The sequence below is a fragment of the Bombyx mori genome, chromosome 25, assembly GCF_030269925.1.
Source record: "Bombyx mori chromosome 25, ASM3026992v2".
Classification (NCBI taxonomy): domain Eukaryota; kingdom Metazoa; phylum Arthropoda; class Insecta; order Lepidoptera; family Bombycidae; genus Bombyx; species Bombyx mori.
Window position 1 is genome coordinate 12,510,077 of NC_085131.1, and position 21,354 is coordinate 12,531,430.

At 37.4% G+C, this 21,354-nt stretch overlaps 1 protein-coding gene across 3 annotated transcripts in view; it reads right to left on the reverse strand.

Annotated features, from left to right (window-relative positions):
- Positions 1-17,306, reverse strand: part of LOC101744929 (hemicentin-2) — a 279,760-nt gene extending 262,454 nt beyond the window's left edge. For all 3 annotated transcript variants that reach the window (XM_038020502.2, XM_021346625.3, XM_062676200.1), the window contains exon 1: positions 17,132-17,306. The gene's annotated coding sequence lies outside the window, so the exon portion shown is untranslated. The remainder of the gene's footprint in view (positions 1-17,131) is intronic.
- Positions 17,307-21,354: the final 4,048 nt, after the last annotated feature.

The following is a 21,354-nucleotide window of genomic DNA, read 5'->3' on the forward strand; positions in this document are numbered from 1 at the left end:
AGATATGAAGTAGAAATATTGAAGTTCTACCAAGTTTTTGTTAAGTTATTACAAGTGGTAATCGACTGACTTGGTGTTGCAGTTGCTAGCGCCCCTGACAGCTGAGCCGAGGGTCATGGGTTAGACTCCAACAGTAAGAAAACATTTGTGTGACGACCAGGTTATTTGACCTTTGTTTGGATGTCTAACTAAACATAATATGTACGTCAGATTCTGCTTCCAGAGAATCCTAGTTTGGGAGCAGATAACCATATGTCACTTGTCTTTAATTAAAAAAACATATTAATAACACATTCAAAAAGTCGTCGTGGCCTAACGGATAAGACGTCCGGTGCATTCGTGTTGAGCGATGCATCGGTGTTCGAATCCCGCAGGCGGGTAGCAATTTTTCTAATGAAATACGTACTCAACAAATGTTCACGATTGATTTCCACGGTGAAGGAATAACATCGTGTAATAAAAATGAAACCCGCAAAATTATAATTTGCGTAATTACTGGTGGTAGGACCTCTTGTGAGTCCGCACGGGTAGGTACCACCACCCTGCCTATTTCTGCCGTGAAGCAGTAATGCGTTTCGGTTTTGAAGGGTGGGGCAGCCGTTGTAACTATAATTGAGACCCTTAGAACTTATATCTCAAGATGGGTGGCGCATTTACGTTGTAGATGTCTGTGGGCTCCAGTAACCACTTAACACCAGGTGGGCTGTGAGCTTGTCCACTCATCTAAGCAACAAAAAAAAAAACATTATTATATAAGATATACAAAGAAGTGAAATGCTTCGCACATTTCCGAAACAAAAATTACTTTGGAACACACATTGTTTCAATAGATAGATAAGATATTTAGAATCAACTGGTATACTGTTGGACATTAGAAGATACATATAACATTTTATTATGATTTTATAATAATATGTTTTAACGCTCACATCTGTGGCATCCGTGTAAGCGGAAATATTTTGAACCACTTCAAAATGGCAGTTTGAATCCTGCTAAAGAATATACCCCGCATTATAAAGTATAGTCCACGCGAGAAAACGTGGATTGTTGACCGACAGAAGGTTTTAGTCGGTTCGACTCTGACATACCCCACCCGCCATCTCCAGTGTAGGGTGGGAGTCCGGCGATTTCCTCCTGACAAAAAGAAAAAACGTAAAATCTTATACCTTTAAGCGAGCAATTCTTGTATATTAATATATATATATATATAATCTGAATATATATATATATATATATATATATATATATATATATATATATATATATATATATATATATAATCTGAATATCGGAAACGGCTCCAACGATTTTCATAAAATTTAGTATACAGGGGATTTCGGAGGCGATAAATCGATCTAGCTACGATTTATTTTCAGAAAATGTTGTTTTATTCGTGTTTTCAATACTCATCTCTTACCGACATCTATTGGCGAATAATAATACTATTTTTCTTAATTGAGGGCAACTAACCGCTTTAAAGACACAACAAGATGGCGTTATCAAAAAAAAAGAGCAACACTCGGTCATCATCTAGTAAAAGTAATAGACAGAAACAAACTTAAACTATAAATTGTGTTTTAATCAGTCAACAGTTACATATAAAATGCTGCTTAAACATGAGCCTTGTTCATTTATTATTTAAGTTACGAACGCAGGAAAGTTGCGAACTTCAGTGTTTTCGCTGTCAGAGATACAACGGTAGGACATTTTTCACTTCCAGTTTCTTGTTTGAACGAGCCGACGAAGCGTAGGCGGCGGTGGTCTAATTCAAAAGGAACATGCTCTTTTATTACTTCGATCTGATTAAAACCACTTTTAGGGTCTAGCCTTGTACTTTTTTTAATATTTTACGATATAGATCAAGAAATATAAATAGCGCTCGAAAAGCGGGAAACTTTAGATTCAATGAAATTAATACAAAATCATTTGATCGCAAACTCGTGAAAAGCTATCAGATTTAGTTTTGTGTAGATAGTATCTTGCAATACTAAAATAATATTAAAATAATAAAAAATAATAGTAGTGGACGTTTATATTAAAAAAAATCATAATAAATCTAAATTTCGACCTGTAAATGCCACAGTTAAATAATAAGTTTATATTTATACATTGACCGTGCGTAACTTTATACTAATACACGTTGATATGGATTAATCTTTAAAATTAGTATTTCCTGAAGACAGAAAAAACTACCATAAAACTATAGTGACTCTATTTTAGTTCACAGATGTTTTAAAAAACTTCAAGATAAACTATTACTTGTAAAACCAAAATAAACAGTATTCTAAATTAATGAGGTGCTAGACTAGACTACAGTTAAGACCTCAAAAATCGCTGTTTCCCATGACTTAGAACACAGCAAGCGTAACAAACAATAGTCTGAGTCAGCACGCGCAATATTTCCAATCAACTCGTACCATGTGCATCTGACTTTGTACAATGTAAGCGCAGTGAAAGTAATTTTTAACGATATTAAACTTTAATACAACTAACTTAGAATACTTCGGAGAGAAGCAATCATTTATATTGGAAGACTAAAGTTCTGTACCGTATGAGGAGAGTTCTCTGAGGAATTGTTTGAGTTTGAGCAGAGTTCATCCATAGTACCTGGAACCACTGCGTTCATCTACAGTGCGTTTTGAGAGATCTTTTTTACCACGTACCATCCGGCTTTAGAATTAACTCCCTTCCACGGTGTTTTCCGAGCGCTATGACATGTCCTTCTTCAAACGAGGCTTATGGAGAGTACTTAACGGTAGGCTGCGGCTTGGCTCTGCCCCTGGCATTGCTGTAGTCTACGGGCGGCGGTAACAACTCACCATCAGGTGAGCCGTATTCTAATCTGCCTACAAGGGCAATAAAAATAAAAACTTGGTATAGTTATATTCGTTAAGGCGAATAGTACAACGGGTAGTAATTACTGTGCAATTGTTTCCTCAGTTGTAATGATTTGTTTATTACAACGCTAAACTACAGTAAGGTCATATTCTCTAGTTTTTCTTAATGCCCAAATAACATTGGTTGTCGTTGTCTAAAAGCCCAGCCCATCTTATGCTTACATGACGAGTTGCAACTATCCTCGTTCTTAAATTCCGTATCCAGATACTTACTGGTTTTTGTAATAAAGCGCTTACATAATTGGCTCATGGCTCATGGCGCGAAGGCAATTACATCGGGTAATAAACATCAAACTCCCAAAAAAAATAATTTGCGTAATTACTGGTGGTAGGACGTCTTGTGAGCCCGCATGGGTAAGTACCATCTCCCTGCTGATTTCGGCTTCGAAATGCCTTTCAATTTGAAGGGTGAAACAGCCACTGTCCTGTAAAACTGGGATTTAGAATTCACATCACATAATTCATATCACTCAACTCATATCACTCACACTTATTTTCTAATCGGTGCTTTGGTTATAATTTAACCATTTAAATTTTAATACCCATTTACTACGGGGCTTTCGATATTGTTCCTATTCATGTAGTTTTTTTGGAGTATGGTAATGCCTATTCTTACTAATATTATTATTTTGAGACAACTGCATTAATAAACATGTGAAATAACTGAAGAATACCACAATATTAACATTGGATGTTATTCAAATATTTTTTAAGTAAAGGGAGGCAAATGTCACGACGTATCGCTCACATAACAAATAGATCAAGAGCCCGTGAACCTGAGACCTTCGTTATTTTATAAAAGGTGAAAGTTTGTCAGCGCTTATCATCGTCATATTCTGAGGGTAATACGAAAAAATCGCACTTTATTATTTGATGAATTTAGATCGGTGTTTTACACAGCTTTAGTATCGTTTACCTGCCAAAATTACGGTAACCCAAACTTCGTAATGGTCCACCGTTCTTACCTGTGTTGGGAGCATGTGCTGACAAACTTTCAGCTTTTATAACATAACGAAGGTCCGGGGTTCACGGGCTCTTAGACTAAAATGTGTGCCTTTTATCAATTTACATCTGTGGCGATGTTCTGTTTAATTTTCAGTTCGCATTCTCTATGCGAATCGATTGCATCGGCATATCGATTTCAATTTTTGTACGCGACTCGATTCAAATAGCGTCATCGCGCTATATTAGCTGCGAGAGCGGCGGTCAGTTGGTATTTCACGCTCCATTTAACAAAATCGATTGTTCCCTCGCTCCGGTCGTAATTTACAAAGCCTTTTTTCGTTAAATATAGATTTTTACGCGCCCACTTTACGAGCGCACAAAGTTTTCTCTTGGCTAACACACAAAGGAATATTTTCGAGATAGACACCTCCTTTTTTTGCTTTTGTAAATTGAATATTACTGAAAAGATTAAAAGAGTGGTCGGGGTGAATTTCTAAAAGTTCGATTTATTACAAACAGATTGGCGGGTGCATTTAGACTGGAAAATCTTCCAGATCGTTGAAGTTTTACTAACGAAACTTTTTAATAGAAGACAAAATAGATAGGGGCTTAAATAAATAAAACATTTCTGTTAAGCATTACGAGAATAACTACTCTATGGTACAAATCGGAATACGTAGAAGCATCATGGCAAGATAGAGCTCTTTTTTATTTATTTCTTAGATGGGTGGACGATCTCACGACTGACCTAGTGTTAATTGGTGACTGGAGCTTAAACACAACTACAACGGAAATACCGCCACTCACCTTGAGATATGAGTTCTGAGATCTCAGTACAGTACAACGGCTGCCCCAACCTTCAAACCGAAACGCATTTCTGCTTCACGGCTGAAATAGGTATGGTAAACTCTAAAAGAGATAAGGGTTTGAAGAAAGACATTCAATACATTTAAAATAAAATTGTAAACTTTAGCAAAAAAATCAATTTCGAAATTACATCTCGCAATATATTTGAAGCAGCGAAGCATAAAGCAAACCACGTTCAAATTCGTACGCTGAGTCGGAAAACTAACCAGCAATTCCATTAGCTGTCAACGTCAATACTGACCGATGTCTTTCAATCAAACTTTTGCGTTATTCACTGCGGGGAAATCGTTGGCTGTAATTGGTCCAATTCATAAACTCTATACCAGTTTCATCATCTATAATTAAAGGTTCCCGAAGTAACGAATGAAATACGTACTTAACAAATGCTCACGATTGACTTCCACGGTGAAGGAATAACATTGTATAATAAAAATCAAACCTACAAAATTATAATTTACGTAATTACCGGTGGTAGGACCTCTTGTGAGTCCGCACGGGTAGGTACTATCACCCTGCGTGTTTCTGCCACGAAGCAGTAATGCGTTTCGGTTTGAAGGGTGGGACACCCGTTCTAACTATACTGAGACCTTAGAACTTATATCTGAAGGTGGGTAGCGCCATTTATGTTGTAGATATCTATGAGCTCCAGTAACCACTTAACACCAGGTGGGCTGGGAGCTCGTCCACCCATCCAAGCAATAAAAAAAAAAGATTCATAGTTCCAAAAAATATATTCGTATCAATCGATTCCGCTCGTTTCCTGTACATTGTACCAATCGCAGAACTAACTTAGTTTTGAATACTAAGCACCAGCTAAACGGTCGTAAATGGAACCGAAAACTAATGAAGTGGAAAAACTAAATTTATCATACCCATTAACTTTGTATTAGCCACAATGAATTATCAATTAAAGTTCAAAGGATTTTAATAGTTCAGTGAATGCACTAATGAAACTACACTTCATTACTGTCATGAGACTTCACCTCTGTTGATTATTGGCTATTATTGTTATTAGCTACCAGCGAAACCCAATCATACCATTTTAATTTGCATAATTACTGGTGGAAGGACTTCTTGTGAGTCCGCACGGGTAGGTACCACCGCCCTGTCTATTTCTGCCGTGAAGCAGTAATGCGTTTCGGCTTGAAGCGTAGGGCAGCCGTTGTAACTATACTGAGACCTTAGAAATCATATCTCAAGGTGGGCGGCGCATTTACTTTGTAGATGTCTATGGGCGCTGGTAACCACTTAATACCAGGTGGGCCGTGAACTCGTTCACACACATAAGCAATAAAAAAATTATGTAATATAGTCGCTGACTAGAATGTGGCCGCTTCAAAACGAAATTCAATAAGCTTAGATAGGAATAACTGACTAACTACTTGCTATTAGGGGGCTATTTGGAATCCATAGACATCTTGAATTGTACACGGTCGCCAGCATTTTAATAGCGGTCTACCCCCCAATCGGGAACCAGTGTTTGCTTCACAACATTAGTTACATGATTTTATTCTATCACTCGAAGTGATAGAATAAAATCTATCACTCTATCATGTGATGAGACAAAATGAAAATGAGGTTGGTAAGAGTGTTAACTATGAATGTGGAAGGATATAGAGGAAGAGGTAAACCTAAGAAAAAATGGATGGATTGCGTGAAAGACGATACGGGTAAGAGGGGAGTGAGAGAAAAAATGATATATGATAGAAGAGTATGGAAGGAGAAAGCATATTGCGCCGACCCCAGGTGACTGGGACAAGGGCAAGATAATGACGAAATGATGACTCGAATTTTTTCGCAGCCATTTAATAAGTACATAACAGAAGAGAACTAAATCTTAGTATTATAAATGAAAATATTACCGTGAATATTAATACATTTGGCAAAGCAAGTGATAATCAGGGTGATCAACCATAAAACTAACTGGAACTAAATGTATATGTATGTAAATGGATAGGCATATGCAAATATTTGAATAGCTCAAGTCCCATAAGCAAACAGTAACTTATGCCAGTATTATAACGGTAAAGGTTATTATTGTTGGAAACTGTAAACTTATTTATGATCTATAATAATAATGTAATCTGAGATTTATTCGAAGTGAGAGAATATAATCCTTAACTTTAGTAAAACAAGTAGGAAAGCCAAGGTGAAGAAGACACGCACTCAAATATTTCTAAGACGCCAGCACGAGTATCGAGCGCAACTAAAGTTTATCCAGCACGAACCAAGAACGTAACACAAATCACGGACAAAACTTTAAGGGTATGCTCAACATCTGTAACTAACTGTTTCCTATCAAGGAACCTCACTATCTATCGCTTAGAAGTTCCAAGTTATGGCCCACTAGTCAGTTTTACGCGATCATTAGACCTTATCTTTTACACAGTAAAGTTCATATTCAATTGCGCGACACCAGCGCTCAATTGTTGCTTTAGGGTTGTCGAAACAATTAATAGTTAATTATTAACCCGTATTAATTTATTTTATTATATTACAATCAGTGAGTTTTATAATCATATTGTTCAATAAGCAATTTCATCAACTAACAACAAAAAAATATTAGTGTTGTTATAAGTCAAAATCTCTATATATAAAAATGAATTGCTGTTCGTTAGTCTCGCTAAAACTCGAGAACGGCTGAACCGATTTGGCTAATTTTGGTCTTGAATTATTTGTGAAAGTCCAGAGAAGATTTAAAAGGTAGATAAATATGAAAATGCTCGGAATTAAATAAAAATAACCGATTCCTTTTGTTTGTTTTAAGTTTATTTTATACAAAAGTTTAAGTCTTTTATTTATCGATTGAGGCACCACGAAGTCTGCCGGGTCAGCTAGTGTTAAATAAAAATATATGCTTCAATTGCTAGTGAGACGCATAACATCTGTCTACTCCAATGGTATTGAATGACCACCACGATCACTCTGACAAGAGCGATACGACAAAGCAAAGAAAAGCAATACAATTAACATTAAAAATAAACAGATATTGTTTCTTATCTTCACAATGTGTGTAGACGTCAGCCCTCGACAAGGCCAAAGTCCTAATGGCAATTACATTGTGATCCGGACGCGGTGTGCTAACCGGACGATAATCGAGAGAGCTAAATCGATTTCGATATTCGACGATTATCGATAATATAGTCCTTATCGGACTATTAGAGGGCACCACTAGATATTGATATTAAATTTTGTGAGGGAAATATTCATTAAGACCAAATGAGAGCTAAAAGGAAAAACATTTTCGGCAATCCCCATTATAACTGTACGATTTATTTTTCTAATTAGACAATATTTTTTTATTGGTTAGATGGGTGGACGAGCTCACAGCCTACCTAGTTTTAAGTGATTACTGGAGCCCATAGACATCTACAACGTAAATGCGCCACCCACCTTGAGATATAAGTTCTAAGGTCTCAGTACTATACAACGGCTGCCACACCCTTCAAACAGAAACGCATTATTGCTTCACGGCAGAAGTAGGCAGGGCGGTGGTACCTACCCGTGCGGACTCACAAGACGTCCTACCACCCTAATTTAATTATATTATGAAAATCAGTACATTCATTTTTCACGAAGCGTCTTTACGAAAATCTTTTGATTTTAATTATAATTAATTTCGGCATCCCTATTAAATGAGAATTCGTTAACGGTAAACAAAGTATCACACGACTTTGATGTATTAGTGTCCCTGTACACGTATTTCCTTATTATGTAATTATGATCTTTAATTAGTCCCTTGTATGCTCAAAGCGCAAAATAATATTTCGCGTTAGACGACACCAGATAGAAACGGAAGTGGAAAAAATTTTAAATACAGTTTTTTTTTATTGCCTAGTTCGTTGGTCGAGCTCACAGCTCACCTGGTGTTAAGTGGTTACTGTAGCCCATAGACATATTCGACGAAAATGCGCCACACACCTTAAAATATAAGTTATAAGGTCTCCAGTATAGTTACAACGGCTGTCCCACCCTTCAAACCGAAGCGCATTACTGCTTCACGGCATAGGCGGGGCGGTGGTACCTACTCGCGCGGACTCACAAGAGGTCCTACCCCCAGTAATTACTGTTACGGGTGGTACAGTCACAGTATTAGTTGATTTTTATTACACGATGTTATTCCTTCACCGTGGAAGTCAATCGTGAACATTTGTTGAGTACGTATTTCATTAGAAAAACTGGTACCCGCCTGCGGGATTCGAACGCCGGTGCATCGCTCAACACGAATGCACTGGACGTCTTATCCTTTTAGGCCACGACGACTTCGATTTAAAATTTAAATTTAAAATTCATTAATTTAAAATTCACTGGTGGTAGATCCTTTTGGGAGTCCGCACGGGTAGGTACCACCACCCCGCCTATTTCCGCCGCGAAGAAGTAATGCGTTTCAGTTCGAAGGGTGGGGTAGCCGTTGTAACTTTACTGAGATCTTAGAACTTATATCTCGGGGTGGGTGGCGCATTTACGTTGTAGATGTCTATGGGCTCTAGTAACCACTTAACACCAGGTGGGCTGTGAGCTCGTCCATCCATCTAAGCAATGAAAAAAAAAAAAACTCGTATACATAGTTTTTAGCAGCAACATCTAGGCAGCTTCGTTTTTAATGGCCATGTTTTAGTGTGACGTCATCAAAAGGAACGTGCCAATCTTGGTTCATACAGAATCGTACAGCGTGACTTAAATTCATCCCGGTATCATATTGAGCGATGCGACAATAGGCAGCTACTAAATTTTCTAAGAAAACACTTAACTAACACAATATATTCTCAAATGACTTTCACGGTAAATAAATAGTAATATCTTACAAGATGATGAATTTTTTTTTTATAACCCCATCTTGTTGTGTCTTAAAAGCGGTTAGTTGCCCTCAATTAAGAAAAATAGTATTATTATTCGCCAATAGATGTCGGGAAGAGTTGATTATTGAAAACACGAATAAAACAACATTGTCTGAAAATAAATCGTAGCTAGATCGATTTATCGCCCCCGAAATCCCCTGTATACTAAATTTTATGAAAATCGTTGGAGCCGTTTCCGAGATTCAGATTATATACATTTATATTAATATACAAGAATTGCTCGTTTAAAGGTATAATCATCATCATCATCATCATCTCAGCCTGTCTGCTGTCCACTGCTGAACATAGGCCTCTCCAACTGATGTCCAAAGGTATAAGATATCGTATATTTGATTATTTATCGTAATTACTTGTGGTAGGGCCGGTTCTGACCCAGCGGGGTATCCTGGGGGGCAGGCTTGCTTAGATCGACCAAGCGTGGGCTGTTAAGCAGTAATGTGCTTTATTCAGTTCAACTCCGAAATGACCCGCCTTTCACCGCTAACACATAAACGTGGTCCAGTTCCTTTAGACCCAAAAGACTTGCCTCTTGGCGATTTCACTGATAAATACATTGCTTATCAGTCATATAAATAATAATAAATAACAAATCACGCACGATGTTCCGGCCCCAAATTAGGATTCCCTGCGTTATGGATACCAAAGACTGATATACATAACTATATAAGTTTAAATATATACATGTATAGATAATAAACACACAGATGAAGAGCAAACAAATCTGTTCAACACATAAATATTCGCTCGATGGGGGAATGGAACCCATGACACTCGGTAAAAGTCAGGGCCGCTAACTATTACACCACAGAGAGTCAGTCACTATCCATTTAATCTATTTCGTATTCAACCGCCCCAACATGCTTTTTTTTACATTTTATGCCGATGAAAACCCAAAAATCCGTCCGGTCATGTAAAAAATCAAGAAAACCTAACGAAACATTATTGTATTATTCTAAAAAAAAAAGCGCCCAAACAAATCGAAACGTAAATGAAATTATATGTCAATGTCGGACAAAATGGCCTCCCTAAAATGGCGACCGATTCTTTTGACGCGTCCGTCATAAATTGAACAAGATTACCGCGAAAATAAGAATCAGTACGTTTTTATTCTATCCATTTGTAACATTGATTGTCTAATATCTGTTTTGTTTTTAATATTATTTTAATGAAACGAAATTGATGAGATATTTGACGAAATGACAATGAAGTTGTTAAGAGATTTTTTTTTGAAGTTACGGCCTGGTATCTCTCGACCTTTAGGCCATGCTAAGAGAGTTTTAACTATGAATGGGGTAGGCTTTAGAGGAAGAGGTAGAACTAAGAAAAAATGGATAAATTGCGTGAAAGACGATATCTACGAGAGGGGAGTGAGCGAAGAAATGGTATATGATAGAGGAGTATGGAAGAAGAAAACATGTTGCGCCGACCCCAGGTGAATGGAAGAAGGGCAGGTGAATGATGATGTTATTTGAATGGTGATTACAAATGTCAAATTAAACTATGTATGTAATAAATATACCCACGCAATGTGTTTGTTTTGCTAACTGCCTCAGCGTAGTTAGAAATTTTTATAAACAACGAAAAAAGGTTTTAGGTCAGCGAACATAATAATAATATTATATAACTTCGTAGTACCTCAATCGATAAAATAAAAGACATAATCTTTTGTATAAAATGAACTTAAAACAAACAAAAGGAATCCGTCCGACGGGGGACACATCAAAGGGAAAACAAAATTGTTATTTTTATTTAATTTCGAGCATTTTCATAATTATCTACCTTTTAAACCTTCTCTGGACTTTCACAAATAATTCAAGGCCAAAATTAGCCAAATCGGTCCAGCCGTTTTCGAGTTTTAGCGAGACTAACGAACAGCAATTCATTTATATATAGAAGATTATATTAAAATCATAACGACGAAAAAAACTGTATTAACGTTATTTAATACCAATCAGGAAAACGTAGAAGAGATAAATTACTTTTTTTTTTAAATCAAACGAAAGCGTAGAAAAGTAATGAACAGGCTTTTGAGTATGAAGTCTAAGCCTGAATAACTTAATAGTTAATCATATTTCCAGATCAAAAGAGTAGATAAAACACAGCCTCATGAATACTTTGATCAATTTGAATTCTTTATACCTACTCAAAATGTCTGTCTTTTTTGAAATTATATTTTATTTATTATTAATGTTACGATTGCTTTTATATTTCATTTTCACCGTGGACGTGATAAAACTCCTTTTTGCTTGCAGCTCGCGATGTTAAATGAAAGTTGCGTGATTTATGTACCATTTTGAAGACATCGTGCCCTAAAAGATAAGCGTTGTAACTTTATTGGTAGTAGAACTTCTTGTGAGTCCGCACGAGTAGGTACCACCGCCCTGCCTATTTCTGCCGTGAAGCTGTAACGCGTTTCGGCTTGAAAGGTTGGGCAGCCGTTGTAACTATACTGAGACCTTAGAACTTATATCTCAGGGTGGGTGACGTATTTAAGTTGTGAATGTCTATGGGCTCCGGTAACCTCTTAACACCAGGCTTTGAGTTCGTCTACCCATCAAAGCAATAAAAAAAAAAATCTAAATCAGATTCATGCTAAAATAGTTGCTATACTGTTTCTCTTTCTTCCTCTCTTTTTACATACATACATACATATATTTTTTAAATCATATACGTAAACACCAATGTAATTAAATTAGCCTGAAACCGAACGTATGTACGTGTACGGAAGCAAACATCAAAACTGCTGAAAATTCAATATAAAATCGAAATGCACTCGACAGGATCGCTTATAAATTTGAAAAATTTTCCCATTTCAACGCTTACGCGAGAACGATGGCACCGCACGCAGGGCTGCCAGACGATGTGTTTCATTTTCATAATTAAATATTGACTAGAAGATGTATGGAAATGGTAGAGGTGGAAGAGGCCGACCGAAGAAGACATGGATGGAGTGTGTGAATGACCATATGAGAGAGAGAGAGAGGAGTGAGTGTTGAGATGACGGCTGATAGAAGAGAATGGAATAGAGAAATTCGCTGTACCGAGTAGTGGGATAAGATGGAGGAAAAATTTGTTTCGGCATCAAGTAGCGTGTTTTCTATAGCACAGCCTTTAGGAGGATTTCTTTAGCCACGTTTAGCGACAAGGTTGCCGGTCCATGGAACGACTCGCTCCCCGAATCCTGATCCCGCAGGAGCAAGTCACCGTCATCGCCCTAGACAAGTCCTTACGGATTCATCAGATCCAATAACTCTTGCATTAGATACCTTCAACTCTAACACTAGGAGCACGCTTACGGATCCCGGTAACCGTTCTCGTCGAACTCGGCAAAGAGTTCGACGTGCAACCTAACCTATGCATCAGCCCGCTGAGTTTCTCGCCGGATCTTCTCAGCGGGTCGCGATTCCAATTCGGTAGTAGATTCATTCGCGAAACAGCTGCTCTTGATTTGTTAGGTCTTCTTCGGAGGCGCTCGGGCAGCTGTTAGCAAACCCTCCTGGCTGAGCCTTGCTCGCCCACCTGTCCTGGTGAAACTGGAAAGCCCTCCGGGCCTTCAGTAATAATTCAATCATAAAAAAAAGGAACGCCTCGTCGTGCAGAGAAAGGTACAAGACCAGGCGGTCGCCGATGCGGTGGACCGACCAAATCAAAACTACAGTGGGAGGTTCCCTAAATGGGTGCAGTAGGATAGCCTCGAGTAGATAGATATGGCGGGACATCGTAAGATGCGTCAAGTCTGCCTCTTTCTCAAAATATTTTATTTCAGGCAAATTTTTTTTATTAATTGTCGATCGAATCGAGAATATTTACACTGAATATCAATGGTGGTATGAAGGAGTACGCATTTCGCTACTATTGTTATTTCTGCACCTAAAGATTCGCAGAGCACGATATTACATTATTACAATAAAATACTTTTTATTTTGTGTAGCGTGTGTCCTTTTTGTAATGTTCTTATCGGCTATTTCTGTACGTTTTATTTCGCTCGAGATATCGGGTGAATTTTCCAAGTACGAATCCCTGGATAAGTACATTGAGATGTTCTAGATCCTGTGAGGTACGTGAACGGTTTCCGCTAAAACCTCAGATAGAGGTCTAAGCATATCTGTGCCGCGGAAGATGCAAACGTAAATCTCCGGGAAAAGAAGATTTGAAGAATTGTATAAATTTTCCAGTTTAAAATCAAGGCTATTTGTATGTATTGATCTATACTAGAGGTCCCGCAGTAGTCGAAATTCGACTATAGTTAATTGGAATTGTAAGTTTGTACACTATTAAGATTGTATTTTATACTTCTACTAGCTGACCCGGCAAACGTTGTGTTGCCTTAAATAAGATTTCTAGGGAAATTCTACTGTAGAAAAAAAAACCTCATTTAACCACATAATACCTCATTATAAACAAAAAAAATATATCCAAAAAGTTAAAATAAAAAATAAATGTTTGGGGTGGACAACCCTTTTCACTTAGGGGTATGAAAAATAGATAGTAGCCGATTATCAGACCTACTGAACATACTATTGATACCCAAATAAAACCAAAAAAACATGGCTGAAAAATGTATAGTATTGTATAGCTCTCAAATATATTAAGTGTATAATCTATGATGTATAGTGAGTAAGACAGGAGACCGGCTTCGTCCTCATCCCTACTACGTGATCTTTGCTGGATGAGTGGTGACATCTGGCGGGGATAGCTGATCGATTGATAGTTGATCAGTAGTCGACCGGCGAGGGCGGGAGATCAAATTCAATTTAAAAAAAATCATAATTAAAGGAACTTGAAATGATAAACTCTGAATAAGAATTTATCGTACTACAATTATAATATTTGATTGCCATCTTGCAACCTTATTGCGGATCTGTGCATAGAATAAAAAATATATTAATCGGGATGGAAAAATAGGGGTTGATCGTATAAGAGTGAAAATTGAGAGTAATATGATTTTTTTTATTTTAAGTCATGACATATAAAATAAAAATCTTGCCAAAAAAATTAAAGTTTATAATTAACAAAAAAAAAATTGGGGTTGATCATAGAGGGATGAAAAATTGAGAGTAACATCAGATTTTTTATTTTAATTTATGACAAAATAAAAATGAAAATCATGCCAAAAAAAATTAAAGTTTATAATAAAAAAATAAAAAATAGGGGTTGATCGTAGAGGGGTGAAAATTTCAGAGTAATATTATTTTTTTATTTTACGTCATGACAAAATAAAAACAAAATTCTTGCAAAAAATTTTAAAGTTTTTAATTAGCAAATAAAAAATAAGGGTTGATCGTAGAGGGGTGAAAATTTAGGGTTGTATGTATTTTTGTATGTTGTATCATAAAAAAATAAAAACAAAAATTTTTGCCTAAAAAATAACAAATAAAATTTAGGGGTGGACTACCCCTAACATTTAGGGGGATGAAAAATAGATGTTGGCCGATTCTCATAGATACCGGATAAGCACAAAAAATTTCATCAAAATCGGTCAAGCCGTTTCGGAGGAGTATGGCAACGAAAACTGTGACACGAGAATTTTATATATTAGATAATCACAAATTTCGCCAAGACTACACTATAAAAAATATTAACAAAGACAAAAAATATTAAATATATTCTCAATTTGCAACAGCCGCCAAGAACAAAAGTTTGACAATAAATAGTATGCATGCGTGTGTGCGTCAAATACGGTATATCGTGTGTGTATTTTTTTCTTTATTAATTTAATGTATCTTTTATGCATTATTTTAAAAAAATATTAGCATTGTGCACTTCTTCTCTATATTCTCTATAAGTGTGCAAAATTTCATACTCCTCCGTCCGCGCAATTTTCGTAAAAAGGGATACAAAGTTTTTGCTTCACGTATTAATATATAGATAATATAGCTTTTTTTGCTAAGATGTTGAAATGAGATAAGATGTATTTTATTGTATAGCAGCTGTGCCGATCTTCAAACCTAACGCATGACTGCTTCCCGGTAAAAATAGGCAGGGTGGTGGTACCTATCCGTGAGGGCTCACAAAAAGCCCTACCACCAGTAATTACGCAAATTTTAATTTTTACAGGGTGTGACTTTTATTACACGATGCTATTCCTTCACCGTGGAAGTCAATCGTGAACGTTTGACAGTTTTTTTTTGTTTTGTTTTTATTGCCCTTGTAGGCAAACGAGCATACGGCCCACCTGATGGTGAGTGGTTACCGTTGCCCACGGACTTCAGCAATGCCAGGGGCAGAGCCAAGCCGCTGCCTACCGTAACACGTATTTCATTAGAAAAATAGTTACCCGCCTGTGGGATTCGACGACCGGCACAGTCGCGTCACTTGATACGAATGCACCGGGCGTCTTATCTTTTAGGCCGCGACGACTTCAGGACACAAGATTACGTCATTAAAAATAGATATGATTTTGCGGCAAGGACTTATCTAAGATACGGACTGGAGAACTATACACAATAAATTAATAACTATAATTCTATACTATCTATAATTCTATACTAATATTATAAAGAGGAAAGATTTGTTTGTTTGTATTGAATAGGCTCCGAAACTACTAAACCGATTTGAAAAATTATTTCACTGTTTGGAAGCTACACTATTTCCGAGTGACATAGGCGATAATCTTTTTTGAAAAAAATTAGGGATCCTTACTAAAACTCCAATAATGTAACCTAAGGTGTAAAAAAATTACGTAAAATATTCGTTATATCGCGTACCCCACGAAAACTGTTGATGATAGAATAAAATAATGTACTACGACTTTGTAGAACACATTATTATTTACAAAAAGTGTTGCGACAGCATATTTCTAAATCTTATAGTTATGCCGCAATAAGTGTTCTGTTATTTAACAAAATAAAACATCGTCAGATATCGTTGAAATTTTTGTTAAAGACCCGAGCGGAGTCGGAGCGGGCCCCTTGTAGTTTATATTCTGGTACGTATAAAAGTTTAAGACATAGAACACAAAGACGAGACGAGAGCGCTCGTGTGCTGTTTCTATTCGAAGTTGAACTTCTTTTTTTTTCTTACCTATTCTGATATTCTTGAGAGGCTATATCAGTGTTACCCTAGGGTGTAGGTGAGTTCTGGAGGCTCAAGCCGGAGGTGTTGCTAACACTGGCCCTAGCAAGAGCAGTGCTTCTCAGTATCTACCACCGGATCGGAAACGCGAACCACTGAGAAGATCCGGCGAGAAACTCAGTGGGCTGTGTCTGTGGGTTCATTTACTCGCTGAGTCCTTCGTCGCAAGCAACGGGTTCCACAATAACGATGACCGGTATACGATTCTAGATAAAGAATTTGCTTTTTATATTATTGACGTGAAATCTGTTCCTCGTAAAATCTAATATTTAAAAAAAAAGACATGCCCGCTGAGTCTCTTGCTAGTTCTTCTCAGGACGGAGGCTAATTCTTGTGAATTGGCGGTAGTTCTTTTTGACGTTCAACAAGCATATACTTTCATTTATGTTGAATAAAAAATTTTTGATTTTGATTTTGATTAATTTAAGTATCGGAGTGTACTCGCTTGCAATTAAAAATATTATGATTTGAATTGAGATAAAAACTAACCTTTAATATTGGGTGCCCGAATGGCATGAGACTAGGGTTCTGGTGAAAATATTAGATAAAATTCACTGTTTAATGTATATTCGGACATCAAAAAAGGCGTCACAAAGCTAATTACAAACACAAGAAAATGATGACAAAATGACCACGCACGTCAGTTCTGATATCGACTGGGGACGCGTACTTGCCACTTAAAAGTCTGGCACTACTGACCACAGAGTAATTTAATAGTTACTACGTAACAGATGCGACAGCTCTTTTTCACCTAGTCAAATTTGATGTTTTGAAAGAACGTGCTCATCACCTATTATTAGCAGAATATTAGATGGTTAACTTAATGCATTTATTTATGACTATGACTATTTATTTATTTGATATATTAATTTACAGATTTTATATTTTTAAAGGCTTATTTTCTCAAGTGCTTTCATTAACATTTGTAGTACAGATTTCTCCTTGCTGTCGCGTTTTACTATTTGATATATAGTATTTACACCAATTGATTATACCATACAAGTATTATAATTAGTGAGATTTTTAATAAAAGAAAATAGTTTAAAAAATGTCTACAGATGTAAGTAAGATTCATAAAAGATTGTAAGATTCATAAAAAAATCCTCCTGGATTTATCTGAATTAAGAAGATCAAAAAATGTCATATTAATACCATAGGTACTATAATATAATACAAAGCTATTTTTTAATTCTTATGTTGTTCACTTGGTCAATACCGTGTGACATGTTTGAACCACTGACCCCTTCAAAGATAAGGCACAACATAATATAATAACATAAAATAACAATTTTATCAAATTAAAGTAGCTAAAGTATATTTATAATACAATTAAATCTAATATTATGGTTTTACCTAACTTTTTCAATCTCTTATCAGAGTAAGAGGGGGCGCATCTACATTGTAAAGTCATCAGTTCCGATAACCACTACACTATGTGGGCTGTGATCTCTTCTGCCCATCTAGAGAAATAACAAAAATTATAATTTAAAAAAGCTTGCATGACTGCTTTAATAGAATAACGAAAGAGCGTTTTCTTTTTTCGTAATATCTAGGGATTTACGTATTTTGTAAAATCAGTACTTAATATTCTGCTCTTTTTATGAGTCATAGGCGTAAGTAATACGTATCGGTTTGAGGGGTGTGGCAGCCGTTGTACGTAAAAACCTTAGAGCTCTTGTCTCAAGACCAGTGGCGGTATTAAATTTGTTGATGTCTATGGGCTCGGGTAACTACTTAACACCAGCTCGGTAGTAATTCATAGACATAGCCCTAAAGATTAGCCAGCTGAAGTGGCAATGGGCCGGACATAATTATGTGTCGCAGAGCCGATGGCCGATGGAGCAGATGCGTTCTGGACTGGAGACCGCGTACCGGTAAGCGCAGCGTTGGGCGTCGCCCTGCCCGGTGGATAGATGACTTGCGGCTATATGCTGGGAAAGATTGGATGCGGTAGGTGGAGGATCGTTCATTGTGGCGAACTATGGGAGAGGCCTACATCTAGCAGTGGAAAGATACAGGCTGATGATGATGGTAACCGCGTACCGAAAGACGTAGTGTGGGTAGGCCTCCCACAAGATAGACCGACGACCTACTAAGGTTCGCGGGGATCCGCTGGATGCAAGCAGTTCAAGACCGATCGTTGGAGGCTTGAGGGAAGCCTATGTCCAGCAATGGACGTCTATGGACTGATAGAATAGAATAGAATCTAACCAATAAAAAAATGGGGTCCATTTTAAAAAGCGGTGTAACTAGTGAATAATTATCTGGCAGCGACTCCACAATTGAGCTCGACGAGAAACAATTGTCTTTAAAATACGTTTAAACATTCAAAAGATAATATTTTAAGCTGGTAAAATTTTCATATAATACAAGAGCTTAAAACTGAATACCGGTAATTTTGGGGTAATCAGTTAATGGAGCCGTCGAATTGTTTCATATTTTATTTGAAACAAACTTTAATGGTTCCGGATAAAATAGTCGTATGTCACAAGAGGTTTTAAGTTCGGGTATAAGAATCCCTTTTTTTTATTCCTACCTATGCTGATAGCCTTGAGAGGCTATTTCAGCTTCACCCTAACGTGTGTTGGTGAACTCGCGGGGCTCAGACCAGAGTGTTGCTAAAACTGACCCTAGCAAAAGCAGTGCTTCGCAGGATCTACCCAGCAGATCGGAAACGCGACCCACTGAGAAGATCCGGCGGAAACTCATTGGGCTGTGTTTATGGGTTAAATCGCTCGTCGAGCCCTTCGTCACAAGCAACGGCTTCGACGAGGACGGTGACCGGTGCTTGTGGTGCCTAAAAGCACCATTAATGGATCGGGAAGATCCGTAATGACGTGCTTGGGGTAACGTCGACTGTTTACCATTCGGTCTACAGGATCGGGTATGATGAAAGAATGCCGCTATCCAGTAGTACAACCAATGACCAAAGGGCTTCGGAGGTCTAAACGTGGCATGGTATTTCCATGTGTTACGAAAATTGCTTTTCGCGCCTTCTTCTTCGCCTAACATTGGGATATAGCCTCTTTGTGTTCATAGGAATTTCGCAGATTTTTCTGGGAAAAATGAACTTTTCGATTGCGCTTAGTGAGAAACAAATACAAAAACTGCACCCCGTAACATGATTAATGAGTTTTTTTTCAAATTCAAATTCAAATTCAAAATCATTTATTTCAACTTGGATGTCATCAAAAACACACTTGTTGAATGTCAAAATGTAAAAGAAAATGTTAACTCTACCACCGGTTCCAAAAAAAAGCCACAGTCCTGAGAAGAACCGGCGAAACAAACTCAGCGGGCTTTTTTTTTTTGTATTTTCTCAACTATTTTCTTTTTTTTTTTTTTTCGTTCGAAATATAGTCTAATAAGTAACACGCAAATCTTTCGGCCTCTTTCGGATTAGGCCCACCACCGGAGTAGAGTTCATCCATACTACCTGGAGCCACTGCGTTCATCCACAATGTGCTTCCAGAGATCTTTTTTGCCACGTACCATCCGGCTTTGGAATGAGCTCCTCTCCACGGTGTTTCCCGAGCACTATTACATATCCTTCTTCAAACGAGGCTTGTAAAGAGTATGTAACGATAGGCAGCGGCTTGGCTCTGTCCCTGGCATTGCTGAAGTCCGTAGGCGACGGTAACCACTCACCATCAGGTGGGCCGCATGATAGTCTCGAATGTAAAAAAAAAGATGTATAAATAGACTAGAGGCTAGACTATTGGCGTGTATTATGGTCCCACACGGGTAGGTACTACCATTCGGCGTGATCCTGCCACGAAGTGTGTCAGTCATGATACAATACAATTCATATTTCGACCACATGTTAACATTAAATACACCGCCAGCTAATTTTACCGTTCACGAAGCAAAAACTAAACAGATGTCATCGAAAATTGAAATCTATTATAACTTGAATTTGAAGTCGTCGTGGCCTAAAGGATAAGACGTCCGGTGCATTCGTATCTAGCGATGCACCGGTGTTCGAATCACGCAGACGGGTACCAATTTTTCTAATGAAATACGTACTTAACAAATGTTCACAATTGACTTCCACGGTGAAGGAATAACATCGTGTAATAAAAATCAAACCCGCAAAATTATAATTTGCGTAATTACTGGTGGTAGGACCTCTTGTGAGTCCGCACGGGTAGGTACCACCGCCGCGCCTATTTCTGCTGTGAAGCAGTAATGCGTTTCGGTTTGAAGGGTGGGGCAGCCGTTGTAACTATACTGAGACCCTAAAACTTATATCTCAAGGTGTGTGGCGCATTTACGCTGTAGATGTCTATGGGCTCCAGTAACCACTTAACACCAGGTGGGCTGTGAGCTCGTCCACACATCTAAGCAATAAAAAAAAAAAAAAAAAACTTATTTCCGACGATAAATGGTCAAAAAACCTATTTAAATTCTGAATAAAAACTGCAAACTATATAAAACTACTATAGTATTGGGTCATGCGAAACTAATAATTTAGTTGGAATGGCAATTATCCGAGTGTTGAGGGCGCGAAGCGGGTAGCTGCGGAAGGTAACTTTAATTATTATGATTTACGATGCAAACATGGCTTGCGAATCACGATATTGCTTCTCGTTAAGGTAATATAAAGGCTGTATCTGTAAAATTTAGTATTCATACATGTTCTTTTTAGTGACAGTTAATTCGTGATTATCAACTGTAGATAAGGATCACACCATTCAAGTCGTCCAGAGTAC